Raw genomic sequence first — 21,311 nt, 5'->3', positions numbered from 1 at the left:
TCATCATATTTTCGGGAAGTTGCATGACAAATTGTTTTCAATTCAGCCTCATGAGGCAACAGATGACAATAAAGATGCTCATTTCATTGCCTATGTTCGATTTTGTGATGGTATGTCAGTAGTAGAACTACTTTTCTGCAAACAATAGAATTCAAAGCAACAGCAGTCGCATTATTTGCTATCTTAAATGATTTTATAAACGAGGCAAACATAGAGAGGAAACATTGCGCCGGAATTTGCACCGATGGTGCTCGTTCAATGCTGGAAGATTCCAAAGTATATTCGTACGAACACTTGTGAAACAAAAATCTCCACAGTGTGTCTGGACACATTGCATGATCCACGGAGAAGCTCTGGGTTCCAAAGAAATGAGCAAAATGGTTATCACGTGAGAAATTTTTGCGACGTGTTTATGAATTAAGAGATGAAATCGCCATTTTTCTAGAAGAGGAAAATCGACCGGAAGCCGAGAAGTTTCGAGTTGGTTTATTTGTGGTGGAGTTATATGGTCGACATATTCGTGAAATTAATACCTTGAATCTTCAACTCCGAGCAGCAAATACACATATGTTGGATACGAATGATAAAGGTAAAGCTTTTTGTAGAAAATTGAAATTGTGGAGCAGAAATTTAAAACAAAAAACCTAGAAATGTTTTCAAATGCGGATGAATGTGTTAAAACTTACAAGGCTGAAGAACAATATGTGAAAGTTGTTTTCGTGACCACTGAAAATCGTTTAACCATGCGGGCAAAGAATATTTTAAAAAGTATTTTTTGCTGACAACTGGGTAGCAAATTACGTGTGGGCTAGGGATTCATTTCAAAATACTCCCGAACGGCTTTCAACTGCCGAAGAAGAAATCTTCATAGACCTCACGGCAAATGGCGAAATCAAAACACAATTTAGTAATAAATCATTCATTGAATTTTGAGCAGGGATGGATGATGAGTTTTCTGCACTGAATAGAAAACATTTTCATATACTGATACCATTTTCAACATCCTACCTTTGCTAAACTGGATTTTCAGCGGTAGCTGCTTTGAAGACAAAATATAGAGACCTCTTCTAATTATAGAAAAAGAACTGAGTGTCTATTTCCAATATTAAACCTTCCTTCGAAAACCTTTGCTGTGTATGACAGGCTAAATTAGTATTATCAATACTGATTTAGTATTGATTTAATTATTAGATACATTATGCAGTACTCATAAAATCCTATTTATAAGTGTAAATGTGTATTTTATTATTTATTATGTCAGAATGTATTTTGTTTTGCTTTCCTTTCAGTAAATTAATAATTTTTTTTAATAATATGTTCTTTTCGGCATGTTCGCGCACACATTTAGTGTTAGCACGCCCTCCGCCAGCCTAGGAGGGCGCGCCCCACAGGCTGAGAAACACCGGCTTATATTAAATTAATAAAATAAATAATAATACTAATAAACAATTTTTGCAGGGAGCGTTATTCAGAATTTATCAGGGCGCAGTTGAGTTTTATAGATAAATATTAATTTAAAATGTAAAATATTAGCACGCATCTGCCTTTTTATTGCAAAAATTACATATTGGTGTAGAACTCAGTAGTTATGGATTTATGCTCGTATTTATTTACAGTTAGTTGAAGTATTTGAAGAGCTTCATTTAGCTAATAAAACGTTTTAAATAAAATTGTTGAGAAATAACTTTTTTCCTTTTCTTACTAATTTTATTTTGGATTTTGTTTCAGGTATGTTCTTCTTGGCAGAGCAAGTTTGTGTGAAGTGTGAGTTGATCTTTATAACAAACATGATTGAAAATAATCCGTATAACCTTTCCACGGTGTTTTTTTTAATAAATTAAAAATGTTTGACTGCGTTATAAGGTTGGTATAAGGCTGTAATAATTTAAGGAAAATGTTAGCCGTTTTGATATGTAAAATTTTTCATTTTAAGCCAGTTTTGTAGTGACTTTACCTATCTATTGAAAATATTATAACTATTTTGCTTAGTATCTTCTATTCACATCAATAATGATGAATATACATTCATCTCATTATATATAATCATTTTCTTCTTTTGGAGACTGAAAAATAGCTTTCTCTTTAACATTTTTCATTAGTATAGTCGTAAAAAGAGATTCTGTACTCTTCAAGATGTCACATTTTATACAAATTCATTAAGATTGATTATCCATTATAAGATGACTCATTAAGATTTAGGTAATTATGTTCTTCAACCCTTTAGGCTTTCTTCCTGTCTTATGATAACATTTTTCAAATTTAACTGGCAAAGGTTTGATTGTATATTTAAATACGTAGAGACTAATATATATATACCTTACACAACTGAGGTTGAAGTAAATATTGTTTCGTTAAGGGTCAGTGTTAATTTTATTATTTATTTTCCTAATATACGCACAGTAAACCGCCGGTTTGGTCTAGTAGTTAACTCATCATCGCAAATCAGCTGATTTCGAAATCGAGAGTTCTAAGGTTCAATTTCTAGTGAAGGCCGTTACTTTTATACGGATTTTGAATACTAGATCGTGGATGCCGGTACTGTTTGGTGTTTTTCTTTTTTTTATATAACTCTCTGGACTGTCCTCGCCCTCAGGCATTACTCAGGCGGGGGGGGGGGGGTTTGCCTTGTAGTCTCTGACATCACAGGTGTCCAAACTGGCCCAGGCTATGCCGTTCCCAGCAGTAACACCTTTAATTGCCATGCCTCAAATGGGGCTGCCAAAGGACCTCCCCACCGGGACTCCGGTCTTAACAAACCCTGCCTATCTTCTCCAGGAGTCCCCGTTCACCCATCGGAAATGAGACGTCCAAGCATCTCACTCCTCTTGAACGGGACTGTCTGTTTGGTGGTTGGATTTGAATTAACCACACATCTCAGGAACGGTCGACCTGAGACTGTACAAGACTACACTTCAGTTACATTCGTACATATCATCCTCATTCATCCTTTGAAGGAATACCTTACGGTGGTTCTGGAGGCTAGACTGAAAAGAAAAAAGAATATACATACGGTAGGGAAATTATCGGTCTCTGCTAAAGAAAAAAATGTAACCTCTTGACATGAGATTCATTCTTAACACTTAAAAGTAAACCGTTACTGGATGAGTAATGACTAAGGATTAATCAGAATACTGGTACATTAGTTAAACAAATTATGAAACAAGCATTAATAATGTTGAATTAGCAGTGAATCATCGAAAATACATGTTCCTATTATAAACGCAAGTAGAGTGACTAGGTTAGGTTACAGTATACAGTTTTATATGATTAACAGATAGATAGGTGTACTATAATTGCGATTAGGAAGATGATTCATCGGTGGTATTCGAAGGCAATACAATGATAAATGCGTAACGTTTTGTCATTATCTAATAAAATTTTACATGAATTTTTGTTTGTATGTTTGCTTTGCTTGATGGAAAGAAATATGTGTGTTGATAAGCGATGACGTTATTTGTTTTCAAAACATTTCAACTCGTAAATTATTTGTAAACCGTTTTGACATTTTAATTCTACAACCGTAATTTAAAAAAAATAAATAGTCATCAAGGTTTACGTACTAAATACTCGACTTATTTAATCTCATTGAATTTTACAGTTACTGCTTTTCGCCATAAGCATATAATGTAAGAGCTAACTGTTATATCTCGTATCTTATTCATTTCGCTATTAAAAACTTACATAGAGGCATGTAGTTTTGAAAATAGGTTTCGAATGAATTAGCATGTGTTATCGGCCAACTTGAAATAATTTATCTTAAAATCTTTTCCGGTTATTCAATTTTACAGTTCAATAATCTTCCCCTTTAAGAAATAAATATTTTAGACTATTATTTTATCGCTTACTGCTGGTGTATTCTGTTATAACCTGAGTACCAGACTTGGTTTACGATTAATTAAATATAGAATTTTACGAAATTTTTTACATTTAACATAATCTCTTATGTATTCAGTAAGAGAAGAAGACTTAAACATTTTTCCAAATTCTCCTTTGTCAATTCAAGATGATTATTTTGTAAAACGTTTGTTAAAATATCAACGAACACGGCTCGACGCTTAAATATTTTAATTCCGCTGTTAATTTGTAATTAGCTCACCTTAAATTTTTTCCTACAGGTTCTGTGAAAACTGATGCACGATGAAGTTCTAAACCCGTTTCAATTTCATGTACTTTGACAATTTTTTTATACTTTCCAGTATCAATTTGTAAGTTTTGATGAAAATATTTTACTTTTCAGTAAATGTCATGATGCTAGAAAGATTGTATAAATTCATTTCGTCATTAGAATGTTTATTCTAAAAAACCAATGTTTTTACATTACATTGCTAAGGAGGAATAAAATTTTTTTTTATTTTTTTTATTATGGGCATCGACTGCTAAGGTCATTAGCCCTCGTCACAATCTTTAAAAGAAACTACTATCACCATCTGGATCGTCATATGCAAGGCTGTAAAGGGCCCTTACATTTTATTTAAAAGCACAAACTACACAAAACATTTAAGACATAAAGACAAGGACAATCACAAACACTTATGGGGTGTAAAGGGCCCCAATATTAAAATTTGAGATAGGTTCTCAAAAGACCATTAAATTAAAATTAAAATTAAACTTATCGATACCATTTCTTTCTTTCTTCTACGAGTCTCATTTATAGTTTGTTTAAGCACCCTCGGGGCGACCAGAACCGCCGTTGAGCAGTATATCAGTCGCGTCAGGGTGCCGTGGCAGTTGAATCCTTCTTATAAACAGGCTATAGGCATGCACAGCGTACACCCACAGCCTCGCGCCCTCAATCCACCCTTGAGGGTCCCCCATGCCATCATCGGACACACCCCGACTCTTTAATGCTCTGAGCCAAAATGGCCTAGGCAAGAGGGCTACCTCCCGTCACTATACGTGCCACGTTTCGAGACTCCCTTATATATATATATGCATACGTTTAAAATTAAAATTAAACTTATCAATACCATTTTTTCTTTATATATATATATATAAACTACCGCTTAGAGTTTCTTTTGTCACAGCTTTAAACTTTCATTTTATAAACTTTTAAGAAGTCCACTGGCATGTAAAAATGCAACTATATTTTCTTCATTTCCATTATCCAGATCAGCTCTAATATTATTTGTAAGACGGAACCTGTTTCTGAGGTCCTCATATATGGTACACTCTTCTATTAGATGCTTGATTGTCAGTGTTTTATTACAAACACCGCACATTGGTCTCACTTTGCCGGTTAACAAATATAAATTTGTTAATCGCGTGTGACCGATTCTAAGTCTGGTCACCGCTACTTGTTCACGGCGAGTCAACTTAAAGTAGCTTTTCCATTTATAAGGAGAAGTTTTAACTGAGTTTAATTTTGTATTTAAACTCCTCCATTCAGCGTTCCACTTGCTTCTTACTATGCTTGTTTGACGGTTTTTAACATCTGCCACTCTTACAGGAAATGCATCCAAATTATCGCAGACTGTTGCCTTTCTGTCAGCTTCGTCTGCGATTCATTACCTGTAATACCAGCATGCCCCGGAGTCCATACAAATACGCATCGCTGTCCTCGTTGTTTTAGTATGTATAAAATGGACAGGATGTTTGCAATTAGGACATCCTTAATGTTCTTGTTCCGAATTGCGACAAGTGCACTTAATGAATCGGAACATATTATCACTCTCTCTTCGCAATAGTGTTCAGTGTAGCGAAGAGCTTGCTGAATTGCAGTGAGTTCTGCTGTGTAGACACTGGCCACATCTGGCAGTCTCCAAAAGTGGGCTTTTCATTTACATATATCGAGCATCCAACACCATGTTCGGTTTTAGAACCGTCAGTATAAATTCTAATATATTCTTCGTAACTACTGACGGTTGCCAAAAATTCCTGCTGGATGATCACTGCTGGTTTCTTTTTTATTTCTCCTTGAGAGAGATCCAAACTTGTATTAACCGCTGGCAAATACCATGGCGGTATTTCTCTAGTAGAAATCGCTAGTGTCTCTGGTAAAGCAATTTCATATTTTCTTCTTAATTCGTGATACCTAATTCCGGCTGGTCTGGAATAGGTAGCACGATGTTCCTATACTGCAGCCATAGGATGATTCGTAAACAATTTATTATTTATATGAGCAGGGAAAGCCCATACATTTGCTGCATATCTTAGCAAAAGGATCTCTCTTCTATAATGTAGCGGCATTATTCCGGCTTCGGACATCAGACTAGCCGCCGGACTTGTGCGGAAACCGCCTGTTGCGTATCTTATTCCGCTGTTATGAACTACGTCTAACTTTCTTAAGTGCGACTTTCTAGCGGATGAATATACGATACATCCGTAATCTAGTTTAGATTGAACCAATGCTTTATACAATCTCAATAATGTCTCTTTTTCTGAGCCCCAATTTAAGTTCGATAAACATTTTATAATGTTTAGGGCTCTTTTGCATCTATCACTCAAGTCCTGTATATGTAATCCCCATGTAAGGGATTTATCCAATACTAGTCCTAAATACCTTACGCTGTCTTTATATTGTATTGGATTATCATCAATTGTCAACGCAGGACTTTGATGAGGAATTCTCTTCCTACAAAAGTGTATACAGCACGTTTTTTCTGGTGAGAATTGGAATCCATTATTCCTTGCAACTTCATTTAGAGCATTGATCGCTCGTTGCAATTTGTACCTCACCATAGCAGTCTTGTTGCAGGCATACATGATTGCCAGATCATCAACATAGACGCTTTTGCTGATTTCTACTGGAATGGCTAATATCAATTTATTAATGGCAATGGTAAACAAGGTACCGCTCAACGGCGAACCCTGCGGTATATGCCATTTTCCAAGATTCTTTAACATGAATATTCATTGTTGACGCGTACTTGGAAGGTACGGTCATTCATATAGTTGCTGAGCAGTGTGGGCAGATTGCCACGACTGCCCCATTCATGTATCTGGAGCATTATACCATATCGCCAGGTCATATCGAAAGCCTTCTGAAGATCAAAGAAGACTCCGACACAATGTTTCCTTGTAATAAAGCTGTTATATATAATGTCCTCTAAGCTGATCATTTGATCAGTGGTAGAATGGTATTTCCGAAAACCTGCTTGATACGGTGATATCAGGTTTTCTTTTTGTAAAACCCAGACGAGTAGATTATTAATCATTTATTCCAATATTTTCCCCATAGCACACGTCAAAGAAATAGGACGATAGCTGTTGGGGTCTGTTAAATTTTTATTTTTCTTTGGTACTGGAACATCATGAGCTTTTTTCCACTGTTGCGGGTACGTTCCATCCCGCCATATTTTATTATAAAGTTCTAATAATCTACGCTTTGCAGTGGTATTTAGCTGCCTGATCATATTATAGTGGATTTCATCCGGACCAGCAGCTGTGTTACCTGATTTTTCCAACGCTTTCGCGAATTCTTCCATTTTAAATGGTACATTATATGAGTAATTATACTCAGTTCTAAAATTTAGTAGACCTTCGAGTTCTTTTTTGGTTCGAAAACCTTCCTCGTAGTTGGCCGTTTTGCTGGCCTTTTCGAAGTGATTGGATAACAGCTCTGCAATTTCATATGGAGTGTCTTTTATTTCATCTTCATCTTGAAGGCTAGTTATGGGAGCAAAATCATTACGCCCACAAATCCCCTTCACTTTCCTCCAAACATCTGATGCAGTAGTAGTTTTGTCAATGGATGACACGTATTGCTGCCAGGATCGTTTTTTCGAGTCTATCATAAGCCGTTTTGCATACGCCCTGCATTTCTTAAAGACAACAAGATTTTCTATACTAGGACGCTTCTTAAAGGCGTTATACGCCCTTTTCTTTCTTTTTATAGCTTCACTTATTTCATCGTTCACCATGGAACGGGTTTCTTCGTTAATTTCCGAGATGTTTTGGGAATATATCTCGATGCCGACTCAATTATTGCATTTGTTATGGCGTCGACATCGTCTCCGATAACTCCCAGTTGTTTCTGGGAGTATCGTTCTAGCTGTGAAGCTCGTCCAGTCTGCCTTTTCAAATAACCATCTTTTAGGGATGGGATATATTGTTCTTGTAACATCAGTTACAATTTGCACCGGGAAATGATCGCTTCCATGCAGATCGTCTATGACATGGAAGCTGTACCTCGGTGCTATCGATCCGCTTATAAGAAGTGCAAGATCTATACAGGACGTCGATCCATCTCTGGCATTGAAAAAGGTTCCTGATTCGTCGTTTAAAATAATAAGTTCTGAATTCATCAGGAACCCTTCCAGTTCTCTTCCACGGGGATCTACTCGATCCGATCCCCAAAGAGAATTATGAGCGTTAAAGTCACCCACCAGTAAAACAGGTGGGGGAAGCTCGGAAATTAGTCTTACTATGTCATCCTTATTCCAATCAAAATACGGCAAGTATATGGTGCAGACAGTGACCTGAAGCGGACGCTTCATTCTAACGGCGACCGCTTGTAGGTTAGTGTTTAGAACAACCGCTTCGGTGGTAGCTATAGTCGATGTTAATATAGCTACTCCACCTCTAACTCTTACATTTGGCGGTTGATCTCGCCGAAATATATCGAATCCTTTTAATTTAAAATTTTCATTTCGGCGGAAATGCGTTTCTTGCAGACATATACAAATCGGGTCTACATCATGTACCAAGCGTTGGAGCTCATGGATGTTTGAAAAACATCCATTGATGTTCCATTGTACAATCGACTCGCTAATTTTTAATTAAATTATTGTCTGGGTTTTCCTTTCGGCCATCCTTTTTTTCGCTTCTTCTCCATATTGCGAACGGCAGCATGTTCGCGGAGAACGTCGTCGCCGGTGTAGCTTCCGGTCTCCGAATCGGAGACCACTGAAGCCGCCGACGACGACGGACATGGATCGGCGCCGGTTTCAGGCGCCGATTGAGAGGCGGCAACCTGGCCGCTCCCCGACACGGGGGTAGCACCGATCACCGCCTGTGGGAGGGGGGACACTCGTCCCCGCTGTGAAATTTTTTGTGGCCTCTGAGGGTTATAGGCCACTTCAGTTACAGGAGGCTTGGGAGCCTCCATAACAGTCTCTGTAGGTGTCATCTTTTTCTTTTCATCAAGAATCTCACTGAGACGGACTTGGCATTCTGCTTTGGCGTCCGTTTTCTTCAGAGCAAGAGCAGCTTTCGGTGTTTTATCTTCGGGAGGAGGCTGTACTAATATTTTTGGCTTTATAGGCTCTTTACTATTGAAAAGTTTCATTTTATTGTCTATAATTCTTTCAATCATATTAGCCAAGGTCGGAGCAAGTTTACTGATGAGTTGACTCTCATCGACAGCAACTGGAGCAGGGATAGGAGCGGCAGCCGCAGCCTGAGGGTAAGTTGTTGTTGCTCTAGGCTTACGGGCGTTAACTATCTTCTTTGCATCGAAGTAGCTGACCTTTTGCAGGGTTTTTACTTCCTGCACAGCTACTTCATCTTTGTAGACGGGACAATTCCTTGATCTACAAGAATGCGCTCCTTTGCAATTGATACATGTAGGAGGCTCTCTACACGGCTCTCCCTCATGCACCTCTTCACCGCACACGCATATTTGCGGTCTTTCGCATCTAAGAGCGGTGTGGCCAAAGCGTTGGCACTTGAAGCACCTCATTGGCTGTGGGACAAATGCCCGCACATCCAAACGATGAATCCCTGCTCTTATCTTTTCCGGCGAAGTAGGCCGATTGAAAGTGAGGACATGAGAAGCTGAGGGTAAAACCTCACCGTTCCTTCTCATGTTCAATCGACGGCACTCTATTACTCCTTGTGCTGCCAGTTCCTCTACTATCTCTTGCTCCGAACAATTTAAAAGCTCCCGACAGACCACAACACCCCTTGAGGTGTTGAGCGTGCCGTGGGGATCAACACGTACAGCTAGTTCTCCAATTTTCTTCAGTCCTAGAATCTTCTGAGACTGTATATCATTAACAGTCTCTACATGAAGTCCCGTGAAAGTTTTTCTTATTTCTTTAACAGGGCCTCCAGCACATTTGTTTATTTCTCGAGCGATGAGGAAAGGACTCACCTTCGAGAAATTACCTTCTTCCTTCGTGATAACCAAATACTTAGGTTTTGGAATGCTGCTCTTGAAAAAAGCTTTCTGCAAGCTTTTTCTAGCCTCAATCTCAATCTTTCTGGCTTCTGCACTCTTTCGGCGTTTCGCCTCAGGCGAAACGGCCGGTTCTAAACGAGGGTGTTTGCGTGAACCCTCTGCCACGTTTAATTGTTCAGTTTCCATGAACAAATAATCCCTTCTGTAGTAAGGCTAGCCGCCGGGGTACACCCCCACTCCAGGGCTACCAACCCTGGAGGTCCGTTCCGGTACTCCGGTGGAACCGGCATATGTCCTGGCAGAGAACGGATGCGCAGTCTCTGCACTGACTCCAGGCCCCTACACACCGAAGCTTTCAGGGCTCCCATGCTCCGAACATGGGCACCTTAACTACATGCTTGCCATCGCGGGGGGCATGTGGACGACGAAAGGTCTCCTTTACACCTACAAATAACCTTGACCGTGGCCGCCACATCGCCAGCTCTAAAGGCGGTATTAATCCTTTTCCGTAATCGTTAAGAATTTCGTATCTGCAGGTGGCCGCAAAGTCCAGTCTTGTAATTCGGCCTATAGATGTAAATCGGCGGAAAAAAGCATATCCGAGAAACAACACTCGGAACCCCGTTAGCCAGTTATATGTAATGTACTTGAGTACAGCTGTTGCCGCCCTGGACGTGGAACGTAGATGTTGTATTCCGGACGTGGGGAATATCTACCTCAGGGCAATAGAATTTTTATTCCACACGATGTAGTATTGTGAAAATTTAATTTATTTCCATTTCCTTTTACGTCAGTACTGTTAAAAAAATCATTTTATTTGTTTTTCCTCGTTTTGATTATAAGTACTTTAGTAGATAGTGAAATAGTAGTGATAGAGACTTTTACGCAATTACGCTTAAATCACCCAGTCACTCAAACTAGTGTGTAATTCACACCATTAAATTGTAATAACCGTAAAAAAAAAATAATTACTTTGCTTTCATACTATAGTTCAACGATCTAATTTTTTAATATTGTTATGTCCTTCAAATGATATTAATTATGCATAATTTTACATTTATTACCGGTTTCTGCCGTGGATAAAATCTTACCTATTACAGAAAATGCCCTAATTTCTTTCGCATTACTCGTATATCCAATCGCACAGCCCTTTTTTCCAGTGCAGTAAGTTGTTATTTATATTTTAGTGGTCTTTAGTTGTTACAATATAAAATTTGAACCGATTTTTTTTATTCACTCTTCTAATAAAAGGAATTAGATAAACTGTGGGTTCATTTCCAGATTTTCCCGTCTTATATAAATGTTTTTATCGTGTTCATTACGGATAACAAAGTGTCCATTACTTAAAAGGTCTTACAAAAAATATTTTCATAATAATTATTAATTAGGGTCAAGTATAAATGATATTTTCTTTGTGTATCATTGTTATTTCTAATCGTTCTTTGACATATCTTTTTATACACGAGTATAATTACGTTGAATATATTGATTTTTAGATATAATTTCATTTGATAAGGAGAAACACCGGTGTTCAGATCACGTCATTTCTAGGAAGCTACATGTTCATATAAAATATTTATTTTACCTTTTAAAAATGTTGGTTTTCCCTATGTAAATTTTCTTGGATTACAAATTGTTATTCAAATTGATGAATAGAAATAAAGTTTACTTACAGGATACGAGTGTTAAATGTTGGTGGTATGCTTTATAGTGTGTGCCACTAAAGGTTTCACTTTTGTTTAAATTACTTTATTAAAATAAAACAATAACAAATAAAAAATATCATTTAAATAATAAAATATCTTTGAAATCTATGGTTATATCAACCCAAAACAGATAAAGCTATTCTTATTCTTCGTTCCTAGTTTAATTATTATTAATTAAGGAAAAGAAAGCCACGTTTTATTTTAGTATTTTTTTTTTTAAATTTCAACTTAAAATATCCACAAATAAAAACATGAGCTGACAAAAAGTTGAATTTGTATGTATGTATTTATCTATTAATGTTTACTTTATAACCCCGAAGAAGGATCAATTCTGTTGACGATTCTTAAATTGTCTACCCAGTTTTTAGAATATAAGGCACATAAATTTCTTGTTGTAATACTTATTTCAAGGAAAGAATGACATCGTTTGAATGATTCAAACATGATTATGACGTTGTATGAATAACTTGAATGTAGTCATGAGGAAAATAGTTTACAGAAAACTGCTTTTCTACTGAAGGTGGGAAAGTAGTTTATAGTATCTAATGACAGTTATATCAAATCTCCTCATAGACCAATTCAAAATTCCTGTACATGATTTCTTTTAATATTGTTTATATAAATAAATAAATAAATATATATATGTATATATATTATTGTATTAAATTATACAATAATATAATAATATATAATACTTTTTTTAATACTTCATGCTATTTTTTGAAAAAAAAAGTAAGAATTAATTGTAAATATAATTAGTTTTTCATTTTTAATGTTGATAATTTGTTGCTGTATTACAGATAAATAACTGTTATATTAATATAACGTGAACTGTAATTATTTTGAAGTAACAGATGGTTATAATCTATTTATCTTCTATTAACAAAATACCCACAGAGTTGGTCTACTGGTCAAATTGCAACAGCTGTTTAACAGTTGATTTTTGAAGTTGAAGGTTCTGAGGTTCAGTTCCTAGTAAAGATAGATTACTTTTATAAGGACTTAAGTGAACGTATATCTCACTTTTTTATTTTTAGGGGATTGAAGAAACTCAAAAATTTCAAATGGGATCATTGGTCATTTAATATATCATTTTAAATAGCTCGATGAGACGAGAGAATTAATACAATTAAAACTAAATCGCTCAGTACAAAATGCCGGGCAGTAATGTGATTACTTCAGATAAATAAAAATAAAAAAAATGATAAAAAAAAATATAGGTTGTATGCTCCCATATAATTTTTTTGTTATTTAAGATTCTCTGTGTGGAGATCTCTCCGATTAGAGAGGATAACTCAGTAAACTCCAGTTTAGAGTATTTGGCGTTTAGGGATCGCGGGGGACACAGGCGGCTCAAAAAATTAAAATGGGACATTCGGTCATGTGATACATTGTTTTAAAGGTCTTTGCGAGACAAGCAAAACGATATAAAAAATTAAATTCTGATTATTTAAACCAAAATGGTAACCACAGATATTAATTAAAAATTGAAAAAAATTTCAAATAGTTCTTTTATTAAACTTAATTACTTAGTTCTAGTTATCTGAAACAAACACATTGTTGGCCGCTAAAAATCAAAAAGAGTGACAAATACGTTCATTGAAGTAGATCCTGGGTACAAGGATGAATACTGCAAATCGCATCAAGTTATCTCAATTTAAAAAAAAATGTTAGAGAGATGTGTAAAGTTCAAATGTTCACTAGTTGAAGAAATTGCAACGTAAACAATTAACTAAATAAAAAATAATAAAAATGTAAATAAATTTTACGACAAAAATATAAATCGGTGGTTATATAACGATTAACACATATTGAAGTCGTATCCACATGGTATTAAGTGCGATTGTATCACTCATTATTACATAGACATTCATTCTAGCATGTTAACAGAATAAGTACTACCACCTCGTCTGGATAAACTTTTCGCTTTATTGGGTTATAAATATCGTGTTTTATTTTGTAATGTGTGTTATTGTGGATGTTTTGGGGAATATTTTTTTACTACGATATTTAAATCTGCTGAATATAATATTGTTTATGAAAACAAAATGAAAAGAATAAACATACAGTGTTATTGAACATATTCCAATACCAAAACAACTCGTTCGCTCTTGTAAATAACTACAGAAACTGTTTCTCGAAATAAATAATCAAAAATAATTAATTGATTTTATTTACTTATTATTAATTATAGTTTTCCTGCGTTTGAATAGAAACAGTTTTTAAAAGATTCTCAACTAATTCTTTTGGACTCTCATTCCCATTATTTTACAACCCACTTACTAACTAAACAAGATGCTTTCCTGATTTTATCCATGTTATATTATCTTGTGTATTTCCGCCAACCAGTCGGTACTAATAATTTACAATTTATTAATATCAACGTCGATCCCTGAGACGGAGCGGTATCGTCTTTGGATTTCATCTGGATTTTCTAGGTTAGAGTCACGCATGACAATTTTTCACACGCTAAAAAAAATTATTTTTCATCGTAAACCTGCAGCAGTTACTGGGTGCTAGGTAGAATAAACAGAATATAGATGAGTTAGTTTCTGTTGAGCTTTCCCTCCTCCAAATCAGTTACAGATACTCAACAGATTTATTAATTGTTTCGAGGGAACATAAACAGATTGTACATATTTAATTGTATAAAAAATGTACAACACATAAAAAGAACGTATTTAATTATTTATTTTTGCATTATAATATGTAAAACGTTATTTATATATTTGGCTTATAGGCGAAGTGTAAATATATTTATTCTTGTAGTGAATGTTAATTTTATAACTAGGGATTCAGAAAAAAATGTAGATGATGATTTGAGAACATGATTTCAATTATAATGCCTAAAATGCAGTTGAAATAGAATTATTAAAGAAATATATTTAATTTTAATAATATTCAGTTCAACAAAATAAAAATATACATATTTTGTTCATAGAGTGTTCGCTTATCGAAGTAATAAAAAAAGAATATAGAAGTTCACTTTTCGATAGTCTGTTAAATTCTAAATATTTGCTGGTGTATCCAAATTGAGTAACTTATTATTGTTAGTATTATTAACTTACGTCGTGTACATTACGTAAGCGTACACCTTTTACTTTGCCAAAAAAACATGCTTGCTATATCTAAAGCTTTGGAATTGTAACACGTTTTAAAAGATTTTGAAGTTATTCTTTTGGACTCTCATTTCTTTCTTGATTTAACCCATTTACGAGTACAAACTAAAGAACATAATGTTGACCTGATTTTATCCGAGTTGTACAAAATTTCATCTTGCGTTTAAAGGTCGACAACAAGAAACTCAACATGTCTCGTGTAAATACAAACAGTCTTATTTTTCGGCAGCCAATCTTTAAGATCCTTGGACAAACTATTCAGAAATCTATCCTAACTTGTGCGGCTAGTTTCCGCAGCAATGGCCCGGTCTTCTGTTCTATGTTCTGAGCATTGTTTTTCCAAGTTTGAGCGTACTGTTTACTTGCCTATCAGCATAACAAAACATTTTTATTGTTTTAATTGCCGTATTAATAATAATAAAATGAAACTTAATATTCTTGTAATACTGCCTGCTCAGTTTTTAACATCAGATAAGTTAAAAATTATTTGTGATACAACTAAATACTCAAGTAAAGTCGGTATTAAGTTAATGTTTGCCGCGTTGCAGTAGAGGAGTTATTCTATATCAAATGACAAATGTCTAATTTCTACACCGGTGTTTACAATCGTTTATATGAAACTAATTCATAAGATGCAAAGTTTTTTAGTTGAAATACTCTGATTAAAATTCTAGAAAACAGTACGTATAAAAGATATCGGTACATGATAAATATTACTTTATGTCGATTAAAAATCTTAATCCGATAGTATTACATAAAACATTCTTTTACGCTTAGAAATCTAATATCTGAATATAACTTTAATGAAACTGCAAAAATTGGGTGCATTAATGAATAAATAACATTCTATCTCTAGCGATCGTGTTTACGAATATATTTTTGAGAATGTTTAGCGGTGTTCACAGCTCAAAAATAAAATAATTTTAAAATGTTCAATGTGAAGTAATTTTTACATTCTCAAAAATAAAATTTATAAAAAAATTATATTTTCGCATTACCAGTTTCAAATGAAGAATTCTTCAGCGAAACCCCTTTATCCTAAAAGATGTCATAAATAGACAGTAACCTGATCTTGTTGTTTTAAATTGTACTTTTTGGTCTATTGTAAAATTGTCTTATCAGTTTTTTTGACTAGGGGACAGTTGAACTTATAATAGTGTTGTGATTATTCTTGTGTATTTGTTGGAAACTGAAAAGTTACTAAAGTAATTCATAGTCAGTGTTTTACTTAAAATTGTTGGAAAATAACAGCACATTTTACACTAAATAATAAACTCCGTAAGTGTATTATTAATAGTGCGTTAAGATAATAAGTAAACAAATAAATAAATGATTATGCATTTGCCATTTTAATTTAGTACTTAGCTAGAGAGAAGAATTCGTTAACGTCCATGAGTTAATCGAGACCTCGGTTATTGGTCCATTTTATCAATATTTCTCTCCAATAGTGAATGAAAAATATATTCAGGTCATATATAATAACCTTTTTATCATATTTCGCCGCTTGTGTTAATATAATGGGAAGTGTACCGTAAATTTAGTAATATAGACATTACGTCTGTGGGGTAAATATAAATACTTACCACTCGTTGGAGATTTTAGATAACATCTCTTAAGATGAAAACATGACGTTGGATGACTCATTATGCTGAAGCTACCTACCTTACGGTTCACGGTCGCTGCTTTGGCATTGTTCAACGGAACTGTAATGTTCCGCCAGACGTTGCCAGGAATTCTTCATTACTACCTTTTTTTTAACATGATGTTGCTGGTATCTAGTTTTAATCTATTCTCTTTGTAATTTTCTGAATCGATTTACTATTTAATAATTTGTTGGATAAAAATTATTATTGTTTTACACGCTTTTCACACTTAAAATTGTTTTACACGCGAATACCTACATATATATGAACGACCCAATTATAATTATTTTTATTACCTGTAAGTAGAATTTTTAGCGCTATAATCAACCACTGGAATTTAGTGAGTAAATACTTTAATAATGATGTGTTTTAGCGTTTTAGTGTGCTAGTACTTTCTGATTTCTTCCGTAAATCCCCACTTTTTACTTTGATTGTTTCTCTGGTTGTGAATTCGCGGGTTTTAAAGGGAATCTAGCTGCAGAAAAGTAAAATTAATTCCTCAATATGATTCCTTTTAATTTATTTGTTTAATTAGTTTTTGTTTACTCTTTGTCCTTACTTGTATAACAAAAGTGAGATTCTGGCTGAACAATATATAGTTCAGGTGAATATTTCCACACTTTGCACAATTTAAAGGATGTTTAAGAAGGTTTCCATATATTTTTTCATGTGGTTCTGTAATTTCTGAAGGAAAAACAATTTTTATTGCTTGCACATTTATCCTGATTTATACTTAAACTCATTGAAAAAGATTACGTTGAAGCCTTGGCGAGTGCGATTGGCTTCTACTACGCTCCGTGTTGTTGTTATTACTAAGGTTTTCTATTATTATTTTTGTTTTTAGTTTATTAGTGGTTTTTTGTTGTTCTTTTATGTTTGGATAATTGTTTGTTCGGGTTTTTAGTGTTTTTACGTTAATTTAATCGTAGACTGGATGAGTAGCCATCTTGGGTTACCGTGTTGTTTTTGTTAATTGGGTTAACTGTTTATTTCATATATTTAATTGTTTCGTAGTTAGGTGGTCGTTTCGGCCATTTTGTTTTTAATTTGGTGTTTTATACGGTTGATATACGTTTATTAGTGTTTATCTGGTACATACCTACGGTTGCTACGGGGTATTTACTCGTCGCTAACACTGTTTATATTGTGACTGTGTTTGTTTTGTGTTTTATTTTGCTCAGTTTGCGCTGTAAACTGATTAATTTGGGTGTCTTTTACTCTTTCTTATTGTGTTTGAATTAATATTTGCGACTGTTTAACTTTTACCGTGAGATTAATTGGTTTTTGTTGAAATGGCCTACGGTTGCCAAGACTTGTTTACCTTGATAGCCAAGTACCCCGTCATCCTTTTTACGTTTTGTGTTTTTGTTTGTTTTTCTTGTCTTTTGATCAATGACGATCCACTTGATCCAATGGTATCAACGGGCAAGCCCTTGCCCGCAGACGAGGGGTTTTCCGCTCCGACCGGGAGGCGGAGTCCACGTAGGAACTCGCACGCCTTGAGAGGAGGTTTCCGGGGCAAGCGAGAGCAACAGGTCCGTAGTTTTGGGCGTGGAGATGCGGAAGACGCTGGAGGCCAAACGGAGGGAAGAGAAGTTCCTAGCTACGTTGATCAGACGGCGACAGTCATTAGCCTCCACGTCAGCCGTTGCTAGTGAAGACAGTGAGGACACCGGTGATTACGAGGTGAAGTTTTCGACATTGTTGTCCAGTGATCCCACAAGTGATGACTGACAACAGACGAAACCAGCGACGGAACTGCAGCTCTCCGCCTTGGAATGGGACGAGAAAAAGTTGCGAGCTTGTAGTGAGGAATCGCCTGTAACTACAGGAGCGGAGGAGGAAATGGAAGAGGAGGGAGATGACGAAGTCGTAGAGGTGGGTCTCGATATGTTAAGCCATAAGGAACAGCTTGTCGATGAAGTAGGAGGGGTACTGTGCTGTAGAGATAGACTGCCGTGACTTGAATCTTCGAATGTAAACGCGAAAATAGAAATTAAGGAGTGTTCCAGGGTTTGATCATGCAACACGTATCAACGGCCTTCGCAATGTCTGGTGGGATTTCCCTGCACAGGAGAGCAAGGTCACGTAGACGCCTATGGTGGGGGGCCGGGGTGGTCGGCGGCCTTCTGTGACGGGATATAAGTGCAGCAGATGGACGTAGCCACGCAGACGTTGCCTGAGGTCCCTGACCAGTGTGTTTTGTGGACCATTGGGAGTTGTGGTATCCAGCGAGCGCTGGAAGATGGCGTCTGGGAGGTAGACTTGGAATAGTTGGTCGCAGGAATTGGCCAAAAGAGGTGCGTTAAGCTGTGACCGACATTGATGGGCAGGATGAGGTTCCTAAGGCGTGGATGTTCGACTTGGGGATAGATGTAGGTCACTCTCGTCTTTCACATATCCTGAAGCAGGTGCCTTGGGTCGAGCACCTGGTACGAGATGGTAAACATCAAGCGGGACGGTTGCTCGTCATAAAATCGAGCACAGCCGATTTATCCGGTGAGGCTGTTACTGTGGGCGAATCGGTTATGTTGTAGTCGTCGACTCGACAAAGGGTGAGGATGGAGTGATCCGCAACCTTATGAAGGCGATCCCCGAAGTCGTGGCGGTGGACCGTGAAGTTTGTTTCTGCGGGCCCGCTGGGAAATTCGGTCGAAATTTGTATCGCGTAGTGGAGTACACTGCCAGGAGGTGTGCTGGGAAGCTCCTGGTACATCTCAGTGATGGTGGGTAGGTGGATCAACAGGAAATGGGGTTCCTCACAGAAGAGGAGAGTGGGACCTCCCACGGCCACGGTCAGGTTGAAGGCGGAGGGAAGGGTCGTATGCAGATCTCCTCCGCCAGGTCAAAATTAGTGTGCCGCCGGGGGATACTGGGGTCTTCTCTGCTCGTCAAGGACAGGGGAGGACTTCCATATCCAGGTGCGGGCCGAAGAACTCAGTAGAGTGATTTCAGAGGAAGTAGAAGGCGTCACCACGACGTTGACGGGGATGGGCGGTCGGTGGGTCCACATCCTTTACCAGAATGTGGATGCATTCATGACCAAACAAGAATTTGTGAGCGATCGATTCATCGGGTGACACAGGATCTTCATCGTATGGAGCGACACAGGTAGGTGGTAACGGTGGCCGTGCCATTTATCCTCGCCGGCAAGCTGTTGGCTGACAGTCGGGTGCGTATAGGATGGATGGCCTGCAGGCTGGTGTGACGATCCTTGGAAGATAGTTTCTTCCGCCGCTGGCGACCGAGGCACCTGGCGAAATCATGTGATGTTTCGGACTGGAGCGTCCATTATTTTATTATGGGGAGGCTAGCCATGTCAGGAAGGACTTTTGTCTGGAGGCTAGCTGTCTTACAACCCCGGCCTCCGGGGGCGTGCCCATGCATGCTCCGGATGGGGGACTCCTTCCGGAACCGCAGGGGGAAGTAGACCGAAGTTCCAGTGGGGTATCCCTTCGGGGGTTCCTCATTTTAGGCAAGTCACCGGAAGACCATAGTCCCGGTGGGGATCCTCTTGTGATTCCCCGCTTGAGGCCAGGCACTGTAAGACCGTAATCCTGGCAGGGGACCGCTTTTTGGGGTCCCTTTGTTAGAGGCACGGCACAAAAGACCGAGTCCCGGCTGTCAAGGTGGAGGCCTTGGGAACGGCATAGCCTCATTCCGGGCTACTACCCAGGCAGTTTGAGGCGATGACACCTCCCGGAGCTGTTTTTACTGAAATGTGGGTCCGGCTCTGCAAGGCGGGGTAAAAGAAAGACAAGAAAAAACTTGAATCTCATTAATCACTTCACCCGTTTGAGGACAAAAGCCCCCGTATTTTGTGAGATTGTAGAAAATACTGTGGTCGTCCTCTACCTAGAGGCCAGGAAAAAAAAATTGTTTCCCGGTCGAAAACCAGTCGCCTGATGTGTTGATAGTAAAGAAAAACATTGCTACAATCATATAAAACATTTAAATACAAAAACATTAGTTCCTTCCTTTAGAAAGTTTGGCTTTCTGAAAACCCCCAGATTTACTCCTAGGAGTCCCAGGTTATACAATGTGCATTCTGAATGAATGCATGGAAGAAGGAATTATTCCTTATTTGTTTATGGTTTCGGATTGTACCATCTTGTAAAGCTTTTTTTATATTTCTTAAAAACTAATTGATTCTTGAAAGTGAAAAATAAAATTATATCTCTGAGATGAAGAGTATTCGAGGTTTTAAGATACAACGCCATAATTAAAATATATCCTAGACTTGCTGTTGGTCATAACAAAACCAAAGCTGAAGTCTGTCGTTGACTGGGTTATTTTCTAGAAAAAAATGTCGTTAATGTTAAAAGGAATTATAGTATGAAAATATTTGGACAAATTTATTAAAAAAATTGTAAAACTTATAAAACTCTGTTTTAATACTCTACTAACGATCTTTAAGAAGATTTAATAATCTTCATTAATTATACTGTCATATGAAATTTTCTTAGGTGAAAGTAGTAGTCAGGTTATATCAATTTTTTCATCAGATTGCTCATAATATTTGACTTCTTTTTAAAATAATTTTTTTTTTCTGTAATATTTGAGTTATGGCCGTCTGGAATGCTACATTTTTATATATTATTAGAAACCTGTGGTACTGGAACTACAGTACATGTTTATATTTATATTTTGTTTATTCTTCAGTTAGTTTCTAAGCTGAAGTTATAATGCGATGAACGTTACTATTCCAGGACATTAATTACGTCCAGAAATGCTATGTTCGACGTGCTATTAACTGTAATTGTAATATACTGTATGATCGGAA

General features: G+C 36.8%; 1 protein-coding gene across 4 annotated transcripts in view; it reads left to right on the top strand.

The window, feature by feature from the left end:
* The window catches only part of LOC142329797 (dual 3',5'-cyclic-AMP and -GMP phosphodiesterase 11-like), a 623,752-nt gene that overhangs the window by 436,291 nt on the left and 166,150 nt on the right, over positions 1–21,311 (top strand). The window lies entirely within an intron of this gene.

Source organism: Lycorma delicatula, chromosome 1 (assembly GCF_047948215.1).
Source record: "Lycorma delicatula isolate Av1 chromosome 1, ASM4794821v1, whole genome shotgun sequence".
In the NCBI taxonomy this organism is placed as follows: Eukaryota; Metazoa; Arthropoda; class Insecta; order Hemiptera; family Fulgoridae; genus Lycorma; species Lycorma delicatula.
Note: the sequence above shows the minus strand (reverse complement) of the source record. Positions and strands in the feature narration are given on the sequence as shown.